The sequence below is a fragment of the Trachemys scripta genome, chromosome 11 (assembly GCF_013100865.1).
Source record: "Trachemys scripta elegans isolate TJP31775 chromosome 11, CAS_Tse_1.0, whole genome shotgun sequence".
Lineage (NCBI taxonomy): Eukaryota > Metazoa > Chordata > Testudines > Emydidae > Trachemys > Trachemys scripta.
In genome coordinates this window covers 72,982,198-72,999,035 of record NC_048308.1, presented here as the reverse complement: position 1 = coordinate 72,999,035, position 16,838 = coordinate 72,982,198, and the positions used below count along the sequence as shown (strand labels likewise).

General features: G+C 48.2%; 1 long non-coding RNA gene across 1 annotated transcript; it reads right to left on the bottom strand.

The window, feature by feature from the left end:
* Positions 1 to 1,660: 1,660 nt before the first annotated feature.
* Positions 1,661 to 10,682, bottom strand: LOC117885255. Its single transcript, XR_004647751.1, has 3 exons — positions 10,454 to 10,682; positions 4,835 to 4,917; positions 1,661 to 1,908 (listed from the first exon to the last, which is right to left on the bottom strand). It is a non-coding gene; the product is annotated as an uncharacterized LOC117885255 (long non-coding RNA).
* Positions 10,683 to 16,838: the final 6,156 nt, after the last annotated feature.

The window sequence follows — 16,838 nt, the reverse complement described above, 5'->3', positions numbered from 1 at the left end:
CTGACTGACATAAATTTCACTGACAAAAGCGTCGGTGCGGACAGTGCTATGTTGGCGTGAGAGTGTCTCATGCAGACATAGCTACCGCCGCTCATTGTGGGTGATTTAATTATGCAAAGAGCGACTACACAGGAGTGCAGCTGCAGCAGTAGAGTTGTGCCTCTGTAAGATCCATAGTGTAGACCCAGCCTACATTCCAAGAAAGCCCCCCGTCTCTGGAAGCCCAGTTCTTCCTGCTCCTCAAAACACGCTGAGTTCACGTGCGCTCCACCCAGACAAGCTGGGAGCCTCCTGTTGATAGGTGTTAAGTGTTCAGTCCTGGGGGTTTCTGTTGTCTCTGTAAGGTCTTCCACTGATATGGGTTACTCACAGTCAGTCCTTTAATGAGCCATTTGTATCACCCTGTGACAGCTCTTCACACTCAGAGCAGAGCAACACCAAATACAGAGGGCAGCTGACGCATGTATTGGAACAACAGAAATATTACCAAAATTCCCACATCCGTCACACACACACACTGGTCACAGCCCTTGGGGAGAAGCAAAGCACAGGGGCTGGACTTTAGGCCAGTGAATGCAATGAAGGGTGAGGGGACTGCAAGCCTCAAACCTTGGTCAAGATGCAGAGGTGCAAGCCTCAAACCTTGGTCAAGATGCAGAGGTGCATCTCTGTCCCTGCCCACAGAGATGTGATGGCTGGAGGCCTGGTACCTGAGAGGGCATTCCTTGAGCAGACTTCAGAGGAAGTCAAGGTGTAGCTCCCCCCAGACCTGTGATGTCAGACAATCAGTTTTGGGGAATTAGGGAATCCAGTGAGTAAGGTGCAGTAGAAGAGCGTATTAACCCCTCCCCCGCCCCAACATCTGGGGCAGGCTGGGGAATTCGACACTATAATTCAGGAGGAACAGACTCTAATTCCTCTGGAAAAGGAGAATGTGAAAAAGAAGAACTGGACCACGTGGCCTCGGAAGGGACTGGCTAAAAGATCCTCCAGGTTCTTTGGGAAGGCAGACCAGGGGTGCTGGAGATTGTGGGGAGGGAGGGACCAAGACCTGCTGAGCCCCCAGAACTCTCACTGCCACCACGTGACATTGTCAACAAAGGGCACATTTGTGCCAGGGCAGCAGTTGTCCTCTGGGAGGGAGGAACGCAGCAAGGACTCTGGAATGGTGGCCAGGGTAGATACGGGAGGGAAGGGTTGCGTGGGGGGCACCGAGTGGCGGATGAAGGACAAGAGTTTAATATTTGAAAAAAATAATGTAAAATTAAGCGAAACCGAACAGAACTAAAACTCGAGCGTAGGCTCTGAAGCAACAAGGCCTGGGCAGGCATCCCCCACAGTTCCAGAGCCCCAAAACCTCTTCTCCTTCCCTCTGACCCACCCTGCCCCCTTCCTGAGTGCCCTTCCTCCACACTACCCTTCTGACTGTCACGCTGTCCATGCACCACGTAGCTCCCGTTTACTGGACTGTATCTAGAATTGTACCAGTTGCACAGAGTCCCCTTCAAATGAGGAAAGGGGTGAAAGCTCTATTTATTCATTAGTTTTAATGCATCCAATAAGTATACATTAAACTAATTTTTATAAATCATATATTTTTCAAAATGGCAGACATAAAATACACACATGTCCAGAAATGACACCGGGGAAGAACATGAAGCAAAAAGTGAGGCATGGAAGCCTGCCAAAAATTACAAGCTAAGTAAAGGCCTAGAGTTATTACTACTTGGGTACTGTAGAGACCCCACAGCTTCTAATAACCAGGGAACAGGAATCCTTACCCAATGAGGCCACAGTGGCATAGTTCTCCTGCATGACCTCCCGGTAGAGGGCTCTCTGAACAGGGTCTAGCAGAGCCCATTCCCCCTCCGTGAAGTACACAGCCAGCTCCTCAAAGGTCACCGGCCCCTGAAAGAAAAAGAGTCGCCCACTCAGAACCTGCTGCCCAGTGACAACACCAGTATTCACAGGAAAGCACGGCCAGTAAAATGAATGCTCTGGGAGGGACATGGTAGCAGAGTCCCACCCTATCCGACTCAGAACAGCCAAGAGGGTGAGGGGCTGTCCCTTGCTTCCTGTGTGTGCTGGCTGTCCCTGCCAGCACACACAGGAAGCAAGGGTCTTAGAATCATAGAATATCAGGGTTGGAAGGGACCTCAGGAGGTCATCTAGTCCAACCCCCTGCTCAAAAGCAGGACCAATCCCCAACTAAATCATCCCAGCCAGGGCTTTGTCAAGCCTGAACTTAAAAACCTCTAAGATTCCACCACCTCCCTAGGTAACCCATTCCAGTGCTTCACCACCCTCCTAGTGAAAAGATTTTTTCTAATATCCAACCTAAACCTCCCCCACTACAACTTGAGACCGTTACTCCTTGTTCTGTCATCTGTTACCACTGAAAACAGTCTAGATCCATCCTCTTTGGAACCTCCTTTCAGGTAGTTGAAAGCAGATATCAAATCCCCCTCATTCTCCTCTTCTGCAGACTAAACAATCCCAGTTCCCTCAGCCTCTCCTCATAAATCATGTGCTCCAGCCCCCTAATCATTTTTGTTGCCCTCTGCTGGACTCTTTCCAATTTTTCCACATCCTTCTTGTAGTGTGGGGACCAAAACTGGACACAGTACTCCAGATGAGGCCTCACCAGTGCAGAATAGAGGAGAATGATCACGTCTCTCGATCTGCTGGCAATGCTCCTACTTATAAAGCCCCAAATGCTGTTAGCTTTCTTGGCAACAAGGGCACACTGTTGACTCATATCCAGCTTCTCGTCCACTGTAACCCCTAGGTCCTTTTCTACAGAACTGCTGCCTAGCCACTTGGTCCCTAATCTGTAGCAGTCCATGGGATTCTTCCATCCTAAGTGCAGGACTCTGCACTTGTCCTTGTTGAACCTCATCAGATTTCTTTTGGCCCAATCCTCTAATTTGTTTAGGTCCCTCTGTATCCTATCCCTACCCTCCAGCATATCTACCATTCCTCCCAGTTTAGTGTCATCTGCAAACTTGCAATCCGCGCCATCCTCCAGATCATCAATGAAGATATTGAACAAAACCGGCCCCAGGACTGACCCTTGGGGCACTCTGCCAACTAGACATAGAGCCATTGATCACTACCTGTTGAGCCCAACAATCTAGCCACCTTATAGTCCATTCATCCAGCCCATACTTCTTTAACTTGCTGGCAAGAATTCTGTGGGAGACCGTATCAAAAGCTTTGCTAAAGTCAAGGAATAACACGTCCACTGCTTTCCCCTCATCCACAGAGCCAGTTATCTCATCATAGAAGGCAATTAGGTTAGTCAGGCATGACTTGCCCTTGGTGAATCCATGCTGACTGTTCCTGATCACTTTCCTCTCCTCTAAGTGCTTCAAAATTGATTCCTTGAGGACCTGCTCCATGATTTTTCCAGGGACTAAGGTGAGGCTGGCTGGCCTGTAGTTCCCCAGATCCTCCTTCTTCCCTTTTTTAAAGATGGGCACTACATTAGCCTTTTTCCAGTCATCCGGGACCTCCCCCGATCTCCATGAGTTTTCAAAGATAATGGCCAATGGCTTTGCAATCACATCCCCCAAATCCTTTAGCACTCTCGGATGCAGCGCATCCAGCCCCATGGACTTGTGCTCATCCAGCTTTTCTAAATAGTCCCGAACCACTTTCTTCTCCACAGAAGGCTGGTCACCTCCTCCCCATTCTGCGCTGCCCAGTGCAGTAGTCTGGGAGCTGACCTTGTTTGTGAAGACAAAGGCAGAAAAGCATTGAGTACATTAGCTTTTTCCACATTCTCTGTCACTAGGTTGCCTCCCCCATTCGGTAAGGAGCCCACACTGAATCTATTTCCCCATGTTAAACTTCTTGTCAAACTGTCTGAAATGGGCCATCTTGATTATCACTACAAAAGTTTTTTTTCCTCCTGCTGATAATTGCTCATTAATTAACCTCTTAGAGTTGGTAGAGCAACTCCCACCTTTTCATGTTCTCTGTATGTGTATATATATCTCCTTACTATATGTTCCATTCTATGCATCCGATGAAGTGGGCTGTAGCCCACAAAAGCTTATGCTCAAATAAATGTGTTAGTCTCTAAGGTGCCACAAGTACTCCTGTTCTTTTTGCGGATACAGACTAACACAGCTGCTACTTGGAAACCTATAATTAATCCCAATCAACGTGGGTTTAGATCCTAGCAAACTAACTGCATGTATTTTTGGAGGAGATTGGACGTTTGGCTGATTAAGATAATAACGCTGATGTAATATACGTAGACTTCTTTAAGGTATTTGACTTGGTACAGAACAATCTTTTGATTAAACAACCAGAAAAATTCAAAATTAACATTGCACACAGGAAATACATTAAAATGTGGCTGATAGGTTTCAAAATGTAACTGTAAGTGAGAAACCATGGTTGAGTATGTGTGTTTCTAGTGGGATCTCACAAGGATTGGTTCTTGACCCTGTGCTATTTATCAATGAGCTGGAAGAGAACATAAAGTCATCATTGATAAAGTTTGCAGATGCAAAGATTGGGGGAGCAGCAAATAAAGTGTATCGGTAGGTTCAGGCTCCAGCACCGGGTGTCTGGGAAGTTTTCCCAGGAGGGTTATTTCCTGTTCCACAAACAGGGGAAGTCCCACTCCCAACCCCCATGAGTCTGTTCCTCGAAAGCAAGCCCCAGATTCAACTAGTTCCAGCAGGATGGTCATACCGTCCCCTCCCTTTCTCTACCTTGTCTATTTCCTGCCCCGCTCCTCCCACCTCCAGCAGCTCCCATCCATTTACTGCCCCTCTCCCTCCCACCAGAACCCACCACCAGCTTCCAGACAATCCCTTACCTGAGCTGGCTCCACTGACGCCATTTCCTTTCCCCTGGGAGGATGAGACGATCCGGAGCAAAATGTGGATGTTATTCTGCAGTCTGTCAGGGTGAGAAGAGCAGTTGGAGTGATTTCAGAAGGGGTTTTGTCCATTTCACATTCTCCATTCATCCCAGGCGTTCTCCCTTCAAATAGACATTCCAGGTTCTATTGCACTGAGAAACACTTAGGGTATGTCTACACCAGACCGATACAGCTTTGGATTTCCTACTTTTGAGAGGTTTGAGTGTTGCTGAACTCGATATGCTGGAAGGGCTCAGGACAGCACTGGGCAACTTGAAGAGTGGAAAGGAAGGGGGATGGAGCTGGGAGGTTCCCTGGCAGTGGGAGGGGGTAGCAGCAGGGGATGACTGGCAGTGGGGATGGGGAGAGCAGGGTTAGGTCATGGTGTGGGGGAGCAGCTGGGACTGGGTAACCTGGAGCTGGGCAGTCTCCATGTGGGAGATTTGCTTCTCCCTTCCCCCCATGTGCCCCTTCAATGCCCTGTTTCCAGTAGAGAATGGCCAATCTGGGGAATAGCTCAGGACAACAATTCCTTACCAAACAAGGACAAAGCACTGCAGATACAAGGGGTAGGAAACACACCAAATCTGAGATTTTAAATAGACATTGGAGAATTAAGAGAGAAAATGGGGCAAAAGCTGAATGGAGAAACTGTCAATAATTTGAGAAAAAGGAAGGAGAAATCGACATAGATTTTATATCCATATTTGATAATTATAGAGAAATGCAACAGAATTGGAGAGGATTCTATAAATCTTTCAGAGGGAAGTGGCAAAATCTCCCCCCACCCCCACCCCTGCCAATTTCCTGACTGCTCCCAACTCACACTGTCTCTCCCTCCATCTCTGTCCTTCCCCCACCCTTCCCTACCTGGCACCTCCACACTCCAGACACACAAAGGAGAACACCACGGAGCCAGTCTCTTCCCCTCCTCAATCCCCAGTTTTGCCACTGGGCAGAATCTGGCAGGAGATCAGTGGCTTCAGTGCTGTTATGGGAGCTAATTTAGCTACAACTAATCAGGAAAGAGATCTTGAAGTCATCGTGGATAGTTCTCTGAAGATGTCCATGCAGTGTGCAGCGGCAGTCAAAAAAGCAAACAGTATGTTAGGAATCATTCAAAAAGGATTGAGAATAAGATGGAGAATATCTTATTGCCCTTATATAAATCCATGGTACGCCCACATCTTGAATACTGCATACAGATGTGGTCTCCTCATCTCAGAAAAGATATACTGGCATTAGAAAAGGTTCAGAGAAGGGCAACTAAAATGATTAGGGGTTTGGAACAGGTCCCATATGAGGAGAGATTAAAGAGACTAGGACTTTTCATCTTGGAAAAGAGGAGACTAAGGGGGGATATGATAAGGTATATCAAATCATGAGTGGTATGGAGAAAGTGAATAAGGAAAAGTTATTTACTTGTTCCCATAATATAAGAACTAGGGGCCACCAAATGAAATTAATGGGCAGCAGGTTTAAAACAAATAAAAGGAAGTTCTTCTTCACACAGCGCACAGTCAACATGTGGAACTCCTTGCCTGAGGAGGTTGTGAAGGCTAGGACTATAACAGGGTTTAAAAGAGAACTAGATAAATTCATGGAGGTTAAGTCCATTAATGGCTATTAGCCAGGATGCGTAAGGAATGGTGTCCCTAGCCTCTGTTTGTCAGAGGGTGGAGAGAGATGGCAGAAGAGAGATCACTTATGATTCTATGACTTAATCATTACCTGTTAGGTTCACTCACTCTGGGACACCTGGCATTGGTCACTGTCAGTAGACAGGATACTGGGCAGGATGGACCTTTGGTCTGACCCAGTATGGCCATTCTTATGTTCTCTGATCCCGCCCACAGGTGCATTAACAACAAGTAGCAGATTCCCAGGGGCTGTGAGATCCGAGGCTCCTGGTGACATTTGTGCAGTCACTTTTATGACCATCCCCAGGGTCTCTCTCAGTCACCTGGAGTCTCCGGCGCAGCAGTTGGGTTGGCAGAGCCTGGGGCTGCCTTAGGGGGCTAGTTTCTGCCACTGAAGTACCTGCCTGGACTGGGCACAGAGGAGGCTTTAATGAAGGTCTCTCCATAGCACAGACCCTGCTGAGGAGCAGCAGCGGCTCAGCCTAGGCTCCCAGATCACAGAGGAGGCAACACCATCGCACCCAAGGAACTCAACCCTGATACCTTGAGTAAAGAGAGACAGAGAGAGCAGCCTCCCCTCCCTTGGCAACAGCCAGAGCCCTCTGGTGACAGCAGCTAAGGACACAACATCCCGGATCTTACAAACTCCCATGTTAATCCAGAGTCACTCCTTTTCCTTCCTTGCAGTGACTGACATTGGGGAGGGGAAGACGCCAAAATCTAGTTAAACACATCCTTGGAGGGGAGGTTCCACGCCTTCCCCCCTCCCCTGCTCCCTACATCTGGGGCAAGGACTCAGGGCAACTATCTTCCCTCCAAACCCTGAACATCCTACAGTTCTGAAAGGGATATGAAACAAAATTTGTGGTGATTTTATATTAGTATTTAATCAATGGAGAGAAAGTTATCACCACCCCCGACCGGCATTCACACAGCCCTGGGCAATGCTGCTTTAACAGGAGACGGGAGTGGATGGAGGAGCCAATTCAATAAACTTCCATGCCCTGTCATTGGCTAATAATGGTCACCCTGGACCCACCCCAGAGGTGGCTGGTCTCAGCACTGCAGGAAGAGACCACTCATGGTGACCATTCACCACGGGCTCTGCGGACCCTTCTGGTGAAAACAGCTATTGAAATGGGAGGAGTTAGTACAGGAGGATGGAGTGTCTCAGCCGCTCTGGGCGCTGCCCAGGGGAACAGGGCAGCGCCCAGAGCAAACAGAGCAGCCCCCTGAGGGGAATAAACCCCGTGTCTCGCACCATCAGGGGAAAGGAAATTCAGTCAGGGTCCGGCCACCTCTCCTGTTAGCAGCTGGGAGACACCGTTTTCCAGATAGTGTGAGGCCCTGCCTGGGATGTGTATCTGAAATGGGGCAAGTCACTCTGATCAGCAACCAAATGGATTTTAAAGGAGACAAAGGGGGAAGCAAATGATTCTCAAATGAGAGGGGGCCAGTTGATCACTGGGGAATTTAACTTCTCTGCAACCTCCACTATGAAGAATGGCAACAGGTTCCCTTGAACAAAGGAGAAGGGGCTGCACATGAAAAACAAGGGGAACTTCTACAAGCTAGAAAGGATTTTTTAAAATTAGTAATTCATAATTATCTGGAAATGGCAAATTCTGAAATGTGATATCAGTGTTCAGTAATTAAAAAGAAAAGGGAGCAAATATGAGAAATTTGTCACATAACAGAGGAAGCAGAAAAGTTTGAGGGATTTTATATCTATAGTTGATTCAAGGTAAAGAGGTAAAATCTGAGTGGATTTCATATCAATATTCGACAATTAGGAAGAGAAAGGGGCAATCAACATTCAAGGATTTAAGAAAAGGACAACGTCTGAGGAGATTTTATGATCATCTGATATTATCAGATGGGGAAAACCTCAGGGGATAATAAATCATAGATAACGAGAGAGAAAATGGGGCAAAATGTTTGGGAATTTTCTGTCAATATTTTAGAACTGAGGAGAAAATGGGGCAAAAACTAAACATTTCCTAATATAAGTGAAAAACACCAACATCTGGGGGGACTTTATGTCGATATTGAAGAATTGGAGGGAAAAGTGGGAATGTTTAAGGGGATTTGTGATGGGATGCAGCTGGCCTTTGCAGCTCCCTACAGGAGACCCCATGATCTTACTACACCCCACCCCAGGAAGCAGTGAAGGTGGGTCCTCTGGGCCTGCCTAGTGCCTACACAGGCCTCAAAGAAGCAGCCACTCAGAGCCCAGCAGGCTCAGATAAAAGGAGCTGCAGGGGCACAGCAGATCAGTCCCTGGCTGCAGGGCTGGCTCTAACTTTTTTGCTGCCCCAAGCAGCAAAAAAAAAAGCGCCACCCCCGAGCCCCCCACTGAGCCCCGCGCCCCCGCCCCCCCCCCCCCCCCCCCCGCCGAGCGCCGCCGGAGCGCCCCCCCGCGGAATGCCGCGCCGCACTCCCCCCGCAGCCCCTTACCAGGTGCCACCCCAAGCATGTGCTTGGGTGCCTGGTGCCGGCCCTGCCTGGCTGGGACCAGAAGAGTAAAGCAAGGGGGCTCTTCCCTGGCCTAGTGAGAAAGAACCACCTAAGGATGGCACCCCTCTGATAGGGCTGCAGATAGAAGGGCCCCATAGGAAGAATCCCAGGGAAATAGCAGTGATGGATTGGAGTGAGCAGTACATGGCTGCTGTGTATAGGGTCCTTGGGTTGGAACCTGGGATAATGGCCAGGTCTGGGTTCCCCTGGCAACAGGTAAAATGGTGTAAGCTACCAAAAGGGGACAGGCCACCTTTGGGAGCCTAAACAAAGGGCTGAATTTGAAGGTCTCAGAGCTGGGGCTGAAGGCCCTAGCGAGGAGAAGTAGACCGCTTCTTTGTTGGACTCTAATACCCTGACAAGGGTTCATTGAGACTTTGGGACTCTGCCAGAGGCCCGACAAAGGAATTCCCACCAAGCTGGCCGGCGGCCTTCAGGGAACACCAGGAGAACAGAAGGTCTGGGATGCTGCACCCTGCTGCTCCGAGATCCTCGAGAGGTGAGTGCCCCATTAGGGGATTATACAGCAATGTACAACAAACAGCAAAAAGTGATGAATCCCCCTGACGTTCACAGGGGCAGCAGGGAGCCCTGGACAATGCTACTTTAACAGGAGCAGGGAGGGTGGAGGAGCCAGAAGGCCATGGGGGATGGGCAGTGAGGTCTGGCAATGGGACTAGCAGCTAGTGGCTGAAGGGGCCTGGGCTGGGCAGCCTCCCCTCCCTGCCCTGCTGCTGGCTCCCACCCCAGAGGCAGCTGTGCCTCATGGCTCGCCCAAACTGCACCCACCACCCCATTCCTACTTGGCAAATGACTCGTGGCAACAATTTCCCCCCTAAACAAGGACAAATTGCTGCAGATAAAATGAGTGGGAAACCCCCCCAAATCTGAGGAGATTGTAAATTCTGCACTGGGGAGAGAATGGGGCAAAAGCTGTGGCAGAGAACAGAGGAACTCAATCGTGGGAGAGAGAAGAAGGGAAAGCGACAGAGGTTTTACATCCGTATTTGCTAATTTTGGAGCAGTGGGGCAGAACCGGGAGGATTTTATCAGTCTGGGAGAGAGAAGAGGTAAAATCAGAGGGGATTTCATTCCCCCGTATGGGCACCTGCTATTCTCCTCTCCCTGTAATGTCCTGGCTGCAGAGAGATGGGTAAATCTATCACACGTCACATGGTGTCTCTGCTCCCCACCCTCCTTTTCCCTTTGTCCCCGCCATATTGTCACCCAACAAAAAACACACACCTGACAATTCCTCCCCCCCCCCCCACCCCCAGAGCAACCCCCCCGCCCCGCCTTTTCCCAACACAGCCCCCGGCCGGCGCAGTCACAGCGCGGGAGCAGATCCTGGACTCCTGGGGACGTGGTGCAGTTACTTTCCTGCCCGGCCCAGCCCTGTCCCCGACCCCTCAGTTACCTGGGTCTCCGGCCCGGAGCTGGTGCCGGCAGAGCCGGGCCCGGGGGCTAGTCCCAGCCCCACAGAGGAAGCCCCCTCTGACCGGGCGCAGAAGCAGCTGCACCGAAGGTCTCCCGGGGGCACAGCCCCGTGGGAGCAGCGGCTGCTCAGCCCTGGCTCCCAGCGGAGGGAGGCAGCAGCGCCCTGCAATGTCCTAGCCCCCAGCCCGGGGCTACCTGGGACCTGCTCGGCCCTTTGTTCTCCCCAGCGCTGCCCGCCCGCTCCCTCCTCCCAGCCCCGCCCGCTCCGCTGCTCCAGCCCCTTCCTGTGTCCCGCAGCACCAGCCCCCACCCCCCGGTTGCCTGCAGCGCTCCCCGACCCGGGGCTCTCTCTGCCCGGGACCAGCGCAGCCCGGGCTCCGCCCACATCAGCTCCCGAGCCGGGCACGGCAGGGGGAGACCTCGGGGGCGAGGGCTGGGGCCGGGCAGGAAAGTGCTTCTGCACACGCGGTCCCCTTGTCCCAGCTCCGCTCCCCGGCCGGGGCCTGCCGGTCCTAGTGCTGCTGCAGGCGCCCGACACGCTGGGCTGGGCTGGCTCCCCCAGCTGCTCGGTCACATCTGCTGAGGCCCCTGCCCGGGGCTGGGCACGTGTCTTGCTGGCCTGGGGCCCTAGGGGGCAAACCTGGAGGGGGGATGGGCAGAGTCTGTGCAGGGGCAAACTGGATGCCCAGGACGGTCAAACAGGTGGGGCCAGGGGAAAATCAGGGGCAGAGGGTAGGAGCCAGGGTAAGAATGGGGCACAGGCACTGCCTGAGAGTGGGAAAGGGGAAAGCCCGGGGGGGGGGGCAAGAGGGGATAAAAGTGACCCCAAATAGGGTGAACCATCTGCATTGGCTGACCACATGGGTGGGTAGATGGTTATGTCTGGCTTGTAGTGTAGGAAACTACTCCCTGTAGGAATTTGCTACCTGTAGCAGGTACTGAGATATAAAGACAGGTTTCAGAATAGCAGCCCTGTTAGTCTGTATCCACAAAAAGAACAGGAGTACTTGTGGCACCTTAGAGACTAACAAATTTATTTGAGCATAAGCTTTCGTGGGCTACAGCCCACTTCTTCGGATGCATAGAATGGAACATATATTAAGGAGATCTGTGTGTGTGTATACAGATACAGAGAGCGTAAAAAGGTGGGAATTGGGAATTGTCTTACCAACTCTGAGAGGCCAATTAAGTAAGAGGAAAAAAAATTTTAAAGTGATAATCAAGATAGCCCAGTACAGACAGTTTGATAAGAAGTGTGAGAATACTTATATGGGGAGATGGATTCAATGTTTGTAATGGCTCAGCCATTCCCAGTCTCTATTCAAGCCTAAGTTGATTGTATCTAGTTTACATATCAATTCGAGTTCAGCAGTTTCTCGTTGGAATCTATTTTTGAAGCTTTTCTGTTGCAAAATTGCCACTCTCAGGTCTGTTATTGAGTGACCAGACAGGTTAAAGTGTTCTACTGGTTTTTGAATGTTATGATTCCTGATGTCAGATTTGTGTCCATTTATTCTTTTGCGTAGAGACTGTCCAGTTTGGCCAATGTACATAGCAGAGGGGCATTGCTGGCACTTGATGGCATATATCACATTGGTAGATGTGCAGGTGAATGAGCCCCTGATGGCATGGCTGATGTGATTAGGTCCTATGATGATGTCACTTGAATAGATATGTGGACAGAGTTGGCATCGGGCTTTGTTGCAAGGATAGGTTCCTGGGTCAGTGTTTTTTGTTCAGTGATGTGTGGTTGCTGGTGAGTATTTGCTTCAGGTTGGGGGGTTGTCTGTAAGCGAGGACAGGTCTGTCTCCCAAGATCTGTGAGAGTGAGGGATCATCTTTCAGGATAGGTTGTAGATCTTTGATGATGCGCTGGAGAGGTTTTAGTTGAAGGCTGAAGGTGACAGCTAGTGGGGTTCTGTTATTTTCTTTGTTGGGCCTGTCTTGTAGGAGGTGACTTCTGGGTACTCATCTGGCTCTGTCAATCTGTTTTTTCACTTCAGCAGGTGGGTATTGTAGTTTTAAGAATGCTTGATAGAGATCTTGTAGGTGCTTGTCTCTGTCTGAGGGATTGGAGCAAATGCGGTTGTATCTTAGAGCTTGGCTGTAGACAATGGATCATGTGGTATGTCCTGGATGGAAGCTGGAGGCATGTAGGTAAGTATAGCGGTCAGTAAGTTTCTGATATAGGGTGGTATTTATGTGACCATTGCTTATTAGCACAGTAGTGTCCAGGAAATGGACCGCTTGTGTGGATTGATCTAGGCTGAGGTTGATGGTGGGATGGAAATTATTGAAATCATGGTGGAATTCCTCAAATGCTTCTTTTCCATGGGTCCAGATGATGAAGATGTCATCAATGTAGCGCACGTAGAGTAGGGGCGTTAGGGGACGAGAGCTAAGGAAGCGTTGTTCTAAGTCATGGATGTAATGGATTGTAGAAAACTGCTGTTGTAAAAAACTGCTATCTGATGTAACAAATGCCTACAGATAGCAGTTTGTCCCCTGCACTCTTGTGTTGTCCCCTGCACTCGTGGCAGGACTAAGTATTATCTAGATCATCCCTGACAGGTGTTTGTCCAACCTGCTCTTAAAAATCCCCAATGATGGAGATTCCACAACCTCCCTAGGCAATTTATTCCAGTGCTTAAACACCCTGACAGTTAGCAAGTTTTTCCTAATGTCCAACCTAAATTGCCCTTGCTGCAATGCTTCTTGTCCTATCCTCAGAAGTTAAGAAGAACATTTTTTCCCTCCTTATAACAACCTTTTATGTATTTGAAAACTGATATCATGTTTCAATCTTCCCTCACAGATCATGTTTTCTAGACCTTTCATCATTTTTGTTGCTCTTCTCTGGACCTTCTCCAATTTGTCCACATCTTTCCTGAAATGTGGCGCCCAGAACTGGACACATTACTCCACTTTAGGCCTAAGCAGAGCAGAAGAATTACTTCTCGTGTCTTACTTAAAACACTCCTGCTAGTATATTCCAGTATTATGTTCAATTTTTTGCAACACTGTTGACTCATGTTAGGTTGTGGTCCACTATGACACCCAGATCCCTTTCCACAGTACTCCTTCCTAGGCAGTAATTTCCCATTTTGATTGTTCCTTCCAAAGAGGAGTACTTTGCATTTGTCCTTATTGAATTTCATCCTGTTTACTTCAGATCATTTCTCCAGTTTGTCCAGATCATTTTGAATTTTAATCCTATCCTCCAAAGCACTTGCAACCTCTCCCAGCTTGGTATCCTCTGCAAACTTTATAAGTGTACTCTCTATGCCATTATCTAAATCACTGATGAAGAACCAGACCCAGAACTGATCCCTGCAGGACCCCACTTATTATGCCCTTCCAGCATGATTGTGAACCACTGATAACTACTCTCTGGGAACAGTTTTCCAACCAGTTTTGCACTCACCTTATTGTAGCTCCATCCGGGTTGCATTTCCCTAGTTTGTTTATGAGAAGGTCATGCAAGACAGTATCAGAAGTTTTACTAAAGTCAAGATATACCACATCTACCACTTCCCCTCTATCCATAAGGCTTGTTACCCTGTCAAAGAAAGCTATCAGGTTGGTTTGACACGATTTGTTCTTGACAAATCCATGCTGACTGTTACTTATCACCTTATTTTCTTCTAGATGTTTTCAAACTGATTACTTAATTATTTGCTCCATTGTCTTTCCGAGTCACTGGTCTGTAATTCCCTGGGTTGTCCTTATTTCCCTTTTTATAGAGTGGCACTATAATTGCCCTTTTCCAGTCTTCTGGAATCTCTCCCTTCTTCCATGACTTTTCAAAGATAATCGCTAATGATTTAGATATCTCCTCAGTCAGCTCCTTGAGTATTCTAGGATGCATTTCATCAGGCCCTGGTGACTTGAAGACATTTAATTTGTCTAAGTAATTTTTAACTTGTTCTTTTCCTATTTTTGCCTCTGATCCTCCCTCATTTTCACTGGCATTCACTATGTTAGACGTCCAATCACCACCAATCTTCTTGGTGAAAACTGAAACAAGTCATTAAGAACCTCTGCCATTTCTACATTTTCTATTATTGTTTTTCCCCCCTCATTGAATAATGTGCCTACCCTGTCCTTGGTCTTTCTCTTGCTTCTAATGTATTTGTAGAATATTTTCTTGTTATCCTTTATGTCTCTAGCTAGTTTGATCTCGTTTTGTGCCTTGGCCTATCTAATTTTATCCCTACATACTTGTGTTATTTGTTTATATTCATTCTTTGTAATTTGACCTATTTCCCACTTTTTGTAGGACTCTTCTTTAATTTTTAGATAATTGAAGATCTCCTGATAAAGCCAGGGTGGTCTCTTGCCATACTTCCTATCTTTCCTACGCAGTGGGCTAGTTTGCTCTTGCGCCCTTAATAATGTCTCTTTGAAAACCTGCCAATTGTCTTCAATTGTTTTTCCCCTTACAATTACTTCCGATGGGATCTTACCTACCAACTCCCTGAGTTTGCTAAAGTCTGCCTTCTTGAAATCCACTGTCTTTATTTTGCTGTTCTCCCTCCTACCATTCCTTAGAATCATGAACTCTATCATTTTATGATCACTTCCAAGAAAGCTGCCTTCCACTTTCAAATTCTCAACCAGTTCCTCCCTCTTTGTCAAAATAGAGAACATCTTCTAGCTTAGCCTAGTAGCTTTCCCCACCTTCTGAAATAAAAAATGGTCTCCAATACATTCCAGTAACTTCTTGGATAATCCCCAAGGGGCGATAGCTACGACGTAGCATTGTCTTCACAAGGAGCTAGGTATTTGTCACACCCCTGAGCGATGTAGTTAGATTGATAAATGACTTTGGTGTACACCAGATGTTGGTTTTCTCTTGTGTTTTATGCATTTACATCTCTTCTCTACCTTCTCCTACTCTGAAAGATCTCAAATTGGATTGAGTCCAGTGGAGGGCAACGAAAATGATCAGGGGGCTGGGGCACATAACCTACGAGGAGAGGCTGAGGGAACTGGGCTTGTTTAGTCTGCAGAAGAGAAGAGGGATGGGCATTTGATAGCAGCCTTCAACTACCTGAAGGGGGGGGGGGATTCCAAAGAGGATGGAGCTCGGCTGTTCTCAGGGGCCGCAGATGACAGAACAAGGAGCTATAGTCTCTAGTTCAAGTGGGGCAGGGCTAGGTTGGAGATGAATAAAAACAATTTTAGTGGGAGGGTGGTTACCTAGGAAGGTGGTGGAATCTCCATCCTTAGAGGTGTTTAAGGTTCACCTTGACAAAGCCCTGGCTGGGACAATATAGGTGGTGGTTGGTCCTGCTTTGAGTAGGGGATTGGACTAAATGACCTCCTGAGGTCCCTTCCAACCCTGATATTCTATGAGTCTATGACTGAAGTATGTGGTTAGAATCTACTTAGATAGGAAAGGAAACTATTAATGTGTAGGTCATATATGGAGGGGGGGTTGTCACCATTTGTTTCCATCAGTCACATTTGTTTCTGTTTATATTTCTATCCCTTCTTAAAAAATGTCCTTTTGTTTGCTAACTGTACTCAAGTGCTGTGTGTGATACAGGAACAGTGGTCTAAAGTAAAATTGATAACCTGGGGCTAGACTGTTGCTTTGGGTACAGAGGATCTGGATTTCTCTGAGAATTTGAAGAAACTCAGGAGCGACGCTGTGTCAACTGGCAGGGCTTATGTAGCCTAGAGGAGGGTGCTTGAACGGCTGACCGTCTGGGTGAGTTTGGTCGCTAACATCCAGCTGACAAAGTGGAAGGACATAACAAGGAGACCCTCCCTCCTCAGAACCCTGAGAACGGTCACGATGTACCTCTACAGTGAGCCACATGTCAATTGCGCACAGGGAAGGCACCCCATAGCAGAGTTCCCTGAATCCAAATAGATCTAAAACTCTGCCCTATGAAATCATGACACATGTGCTCTTTTCGCTGTGAAAGCATGTAAAGGATGCAAGCTTTCCGTGATAAATTGGTCACCGAGAGCTGTTATTCTTTTCTCAGAGCTGCTGTACATTTGAAATGCTACAGAGGAAGCTAGGGTGACGACTGGCACGAGGAGGAAAATTGTTTGTCAACTCCACTGCCCAGTTCAGTTCATTGATTACAGTCCCAAAGAATACCTGGGTTAGATTGAGCCTAATCATCCTTCACTGTTGGGATCCAAAGTTTCATGAGGCAAAGAAAGAGCGCGAGAGAGTCTTCAGAGGACATTCCTTTTCTGTGACTCACACACTGTTGCCTTGTGGGTGTGGAAGTAGAGCAAGAACTGACAGGGATTTGAAGGGGATTTCATGCAAACAGTCCCCTCTGTGAGGAAGAGTCCGGCTAGCTGTAACCCTAATAACATGCATCTGAAGAAGTGAGGTT